Source organism: Juglans microcarpa x Juglans regia, chromosome 5D (genome assembly GCF_004785595.1).
Source record: "Juglans microcarpa x Juglans regia isolate MS1-56 chromosome 5D, Jm3101_v1.0, whole genome shotgun sequence".
In the NCBI taxonomy this organism is placed as follows: Eukaryota; Viridiplantae; Streptophyta; class Magnoliopsida; order Fagales; family Juglandaceae; genus Juglans; species Juglans microcarpa x Juglans regia.
In genome coordinates this window covers 33,613,559-33,619,760 of record NC_054602.1, presented here as the reverse complement: position 1 = coordinate 33,619,760, position 6,202 = coordinate 33,613,559, and the positions used below count along the sequence as shown (strand labels likewise).

The 6,202-nt window shown below is 36.6% G+C and overlaps 1 pseudogene; it reads right to left on the bottom strand.

Moving 5' to 3' along the window:
• Positions 1-381: 381 nt before the first annotated feature.
• Positions 382-5,958, bottom strand: LOC121264593 (annotated as a pseudogene).
• Positions 5,959-6,202: the final 244 nt, after the last annotated feature.

The window sequence follows — 6,202 nt, the reverse complement described above, 5'->3', positions numbered from 1 at the left end:
CCAGAATTAGTAAGCTAACATTTTCACCAAAATGGTAGGCATGCATGCTCAAGTATTAATCATTTCATTCATAACAGTGATATGGTGAACAATTGAGAAAATGTGAAAATAAACTGAAGGATGGGAGAAGGAATATAGCTCAAGCCATTGTTTGGAATAGATATTTTTTTTTTGTGATGATGGATGGGAAAGATCTCAGTGCTCAAAGAAAGATTGGAAAAGAAAAGAAACAAACACATGCATTTGGTGGTCTTCATGTCCACGACTTCACTCCCCCGCCTTTCCACCCTGTTATTTAGCGAGAGATGTCATTTGAACTACAGCTCTTCACCACTCAGATGATTCAATAAAAGAAAAGAAACATTTTTTTTTGATAAGTAATAAAAGAAAAGAAACATAAACAATATTCAACTACTAAACAACTGTTTTTGTGAAATCCTCAGTTCAGCAAAAGCATCAATTTTCTTTCCAGCATGAAAATCAGTAGAGGAAACAGATGCAAGTTTACACAAAGTTTTGGAAGATTGTAGGGAGAACACCACCAGTTTTTACGGAGACGTTAATAATCGCTTATACCAGTTTTTGCTCTGAAGTAAGCCTGGTCGGGAACTTGATGTTGAATTTGATTCTTAAGTTCCCTTTTTTGGAAGGTTCCTTAGGTATGGCATCCCTCTCCTTTAACAACTTCTTCATAAGTTGGACTAATGATGGAGTTGATGGAACTGTCAGATTCCGACCATCGAGGCTGTCAGCTGTGCTGTATAACCAGTCAAAGCCTCCACAAGAGATATCTTCTGGGTGACTATCAGATCATTGCCATCTCTCTTGAAGACACTATGAGCTTCTCGTCAATAATAAAGATGAGGTCTGATGGTATGACACCTCGCTGCTCATGTCCCTTCTCTGGGAAGGTGATTTTTGTGCCCTTCTTCCAACCCGGCTTGATCTCAATTGTGAGAATTTCCTCCACTGTGACGGTTCTCCTGTACAAAAGAACAAGATAACAAAACAGTCAAGTACAAGCAACCATAAGAAGCTCAATATACTGTATGCTGGATCTCATCAACCATTCTAACTTTTCTAGTCCTTATCATACCATTTTATTCGTACTGTAAGTCAATAGATTTAAAGTTATGCTATTTACTACCACCCAATCCACTGCCATCTCACTTTGTAATGTGGCATTGCCTATTAAGAGTTGATGGACAATGCTCATCAACACAGTGGAATAACAGTGTAGTAGTTGATGAGCATTGTCCATCAACTCTTAAATTCATTATTTAAAAGTTAAGAGCTGATCTAAGGGTTAATAACAGTGTAGTATATGGTATATTTTCCATAGATTTATAAACATGAATAAATACAATCTTAAAGAAATGGAAATTAAAAGGGAGATTTGCAATAATAACCAAAAATAAGAAAGAAATGGCATTGATTCTCAAAAAACAAAAAACAAAAAGGTAGCAAATTGCATGCTGCCGCACACAAGTATTTGGAAATTCCTTAATCCAAATAAGTTAGAGAAACTTTCCATTCTCTCACTCAGTTGACCAATAAAGATACATTATTATCAATTGACAAAAGCAAAAACTCCTGAAAGCACCATTATGAGTGCACCCCTTCCTAAACCGATCAAGTGTCGAACATGCAGTAGTTTTGGAGCAGTTCTTTCTATAAGTAGGTTGGCGCAATTATTGACCTGAAAGTGACAGATAAAGAAAGCATGTTTTTTTTTATTGGCACCGGGTGTCCGGAACGGCGTCCCCACTAACCCGGAAGTGCACCGGCCCTTGCAAGGAGTTTTCCGCAAGAGCACCTCGGCTAATTCAAGAAGAAAATCCCCCAGTCCGATGGCCCCAGAGATGTTTTGCACCCAGTAGGATTCAAACCTTGAACCTTGGAGGGAGCATACCACCAAAACTAAGGCTTTTACCACTTGATAAAGAAAACATTTGATGCAATGGAGACTTCATTCTATAGTCCAAATCTCTAAAATTTTTAAACAGCAACATCTTGATTAAAATAAAAAATGGCTTTCCACTGGCTCAGAAAACAAGACCTCAAGTACTGGAGACTTCTTATAAAGAACAGGCAAAAAAATAAGTAAAGCACCAGTCTTAATTAAAAAAATGGGCTTTCCACTGGCTCAGAAAATAAGACATCAAGTATGGATGCCTCCAGTATAAAAGAACAGGCAAAAAATGGCAGTAAAACTAGGGGTGTAACATTTTTCCTTCAGATCGAGAAAACTGACTGGTTTCGTTCGTTGGTCCAGACTAGACCAATTAAGAACTTGTTGGTCTCAGTCCAAGAAAGTAAAGAAATTAAATTTTCGGTCCAGTCTCGGGTAGATTTTTTCACCCTGGACTGGACCGGCCTAATTTAATAATATATAAGTTTTTAAATAATTTTTTATATCATATTTTATAATTTTTTTAAGTAGTTATATAAATTAAAAGCTTATGTAATTTCTTCTAACTAATTATAAGTAATTATTTAATTCTCTCTGTTTTTTTTTTAATGACGTTGGAACCACTCCACAGCAAAGCCCTTAGAACTCACCTATGAACCTAAACCACCGGGGAGACTAGCACAGCAACCCACTGCCATGGCCTCCCACTTAAATCGCAATTTGATCTCAAGGGAATCAAACCTGTGACATGGGCTCATGCACACAAGTTCGCCCTCTTTTTTTTTTTTGATTGGCACTAGTTGTCCAGAACAAGTTCGCCCTTACCACTTGGCTACCCACGGGTGGTTTAATTCTCTTCTAACCTAATTATTTATGCTTAGATTATATAAAAATTAAAGGTTAAGAATTTTAAGGCAAGGTATTAACTATTAATTTTTTTTTATAAGTAAAAAGAAATATATTAGATCAAGAAAAGGCAAGGCCTGAGTACACAGGGAGGTATTAACTATTAATTATTGAAAACACATACTATAACATATTACTTATAAAAAAATAATATTAACATTATTTTTTTTTTATCAGTAAGCATTATTAATTATCATACTTAATTAGTCAAGTATATACTTAGTTAGACAACTTAAATTATATCATTTTACATCATTTTGGTCAAAAAATTGAAAAAAAGAAAAAAGAAAAAATGGCCTAGACCGAAACACCCCTATAAGACCGACCAGACCAAACCAAAGTGGTCCGGTCCGGTGCAAAAGCCTTATCAGTCCGGTCTGTCTGGATTTTGGTGGACCAAAAAAATCGTCTAGTCCAAAATTCTCATCCAAGACCGACCGGATCGAACCGATTACACCCCTAAGTAAAACGCATGCAACATCAACACAATTCACTCATATAACCATGAATCTTTCTGTTGCCGGCATATAAAGAACTATTTGACATCCATTCAACAATGCATTATATACCCCTCCTAACTGCAGCACATAAATCTAATCCAATGTATCTTTGCATGTCTTCCACGACTGGCATAGAATACAGTACACTTTTTATAGTAAAGAAACTAGAAATAAATATGTTCATACATACACATGCCCTTTCTACCATAACACAATAACATTTCCGCAATATATCTAACAAGTTATGCTAGACTATTCAATCAGAGGGGGATTTCACAGGTGTTGCCATACAAAAGCCTTACTTTAACTTTACAGACATATGAATAACAGAGCCAAGGAATAGCATCATGCAAGCCTAAACACTGCATCATCCAATATATATTGGATCAGTAGCATTATCAGTTGGCATAAAATATGACAATAGGTAAAATACTTTTTTGATAAGAAATCTTTCGTTAGAAAGCGAAAGATGTAACCATGCACACAGCATGTATACGTCAAAATAGGTATGAAAAGTCACCAAAAACTAAAGTTGATGTTGCAAATTTGTATTAGCAATTTAACAAAGGTTCAGTGGATATTAAAGCTTTTTCTCCTAATTAGGTATGCCGGCATGAATCAAGGTAAAATTATCCCAGAGACTACTAATAAACAGGGATAAATACACAATTACACTTCAAATTATGCCAACGTAACAATGTCGGCTGGCACAAAACAAAGATTGGGCACATTGATCAACCACAAGGCAGGACACACAAAGACACATGTACATGCAAAGAGGAATCTTATAAATATATATATTTTTTAAAAAGAAGAAGAATAATCTTTAGTTCTAAGAACCAAAATATTCGCAAAGTAATGATATTGCAGAATGCTTTCAAGAATAAGAAACAAAACATGAGAATTTCCTAGTAAGGGAAAATTTTAGCATATAGCTGTAACACCCTGTCCCCTAATATTGGATTGGGTTGTTACAATAGCAGAAAAATTATCAACATAATAAATACGATTCTCTTTTTTCATAAGCAACAATAAAATATGTGGAATGAGTCATATTTGTTGAAGGAACAAATATGACCATAGTTATTCATTCAACGTATTTTATCACATAAATGCTAAAACTGCATTATGAACCAAACATATAAACAAGTTGCAGAAAACCTCAAAGGAATTAAACAGAAGAAATAACAAATCTATGCACTTGGCACCCCCATATTACTTTAAAAGACCATCCCATTGTCTTATTTTGTCCATAATTAATTTCTCAGTTCACTCCATTTCATGTTCAGAATCAAAATGTGAACTATACAGGAAAGAAAAATATCAAGTATATTGATTCAAAGTGATACCTCGTTACATAACCACATCTAGCCCCTCAACATTTCTTGAGGTGTTTTATTGAGAGTGAACATTAAACAGATTTTTTAAACAAATGATACTATCCATTAACGAATAACACAGCACACTTACTAAAATCTATACGCTTTATTAAATTCTGTTTCATTCTCGAAGAAATTATTTCATAAGGAAAATTATGAGCTTGCAAAAGCATAATTACATATAGATCTCGAATCTAAACCCACCTCTAATTCTGCCCTATTATTTGTATGAATGCGATCAATGTGAGACAACGTAACTACTAGAATAGCCAATCCAAATCACACCCTTTAAGAATTGATTATGGGTTCCCAAGCTTACCCACTGGAATCGTTGACGTCCCTCGAGATTTTCATCTTCTTCGTAGTCCCTTTGTACAAATCCTCCAAACTGCACGCAATGTGCGCTCTATCGCCGAGGCTTTCCTGGGTGCGTTCCCGGAGCCCTCTCCACCTCCACCTCTAAACGAAGCAAAAATATCGTCGCCAAACATACCCCTCGGAAACCCGGACCCGCCGGCCCGCGACCCACCACCGAAGTCGCTCATACCTCCAAAACTCGAAAAGCCGAAAAGCTCAGAGAAGATATCGTCCGGACTCCTAGTGGAGAACCGGAACGACGTCGGTCCGCCGTCAGTCCCACCCGGAAAGACACCGGCACCCGGCGGCGGCACCTGACCTTTCAACCCCTCCTCTCCGTACTGATCATACACTGCTCGCTTTTGCGGATCACTCAAAACCTATTCACATATATACACACACACCAATTATCAGAATCTTCCGTTTTTTCGCAAATAATTAAGAGTGAGAAAGAAGGATTTTGGTGGGTTTACATCGTAGGCCTCGGAGATTTGTTTGAATTTGGCTTCGGCTTCTTTCTTGTTGTGGGGTTCTTATCGGGGTGCCACTTCATGGCGAGCTTCCGATAGGCTTTTTTGAGGTCATCGTCCTTGGCGCTCCGGTCTACCTGGAGAATCTTGTAGTAATCCACGCCCATGCCTCTTCTTCTTCTTCTTCTTCTTCTTCTGATGCTTCTTCTTCCGTCTCTGATTTCTTCTTTCGACCTTTGTCGTTCTGGTTCTTCCTTAGCTCGGCGTGGGTTTAGCTTCGGCTTTTCTTTCACCAGCGCCTCATTTCCTCCCGTTGAAGGAAGTGTGCGAGTGTTGAGTGGTGAGTTATCCAACCACTTATGGGCTCGACCAGGATCTGAAAATGGGGCGGTCCACCTTGCTCACAAAATAAAGTTCACATTTTTTTTTTCTCGCAATCAATTCCAAGTTCCAAGAAAAAATTCTTAAGTTGTGTTTGGTTCATTTTAAATTAATTATTGATAAAATTAATTATTTTTTTAATTTTTTATAAAAAATATTAAATTTATTTCAACCTACTTCTTAAATTTTAGTTTGAAAAGTTAAACATATTTCAACTTAAAAAAATTAAACTTCTCTCAATAGAACTCAAAAAATACTTAAACTCCTATCAATGGGACCAAAAAAATATTACTATTT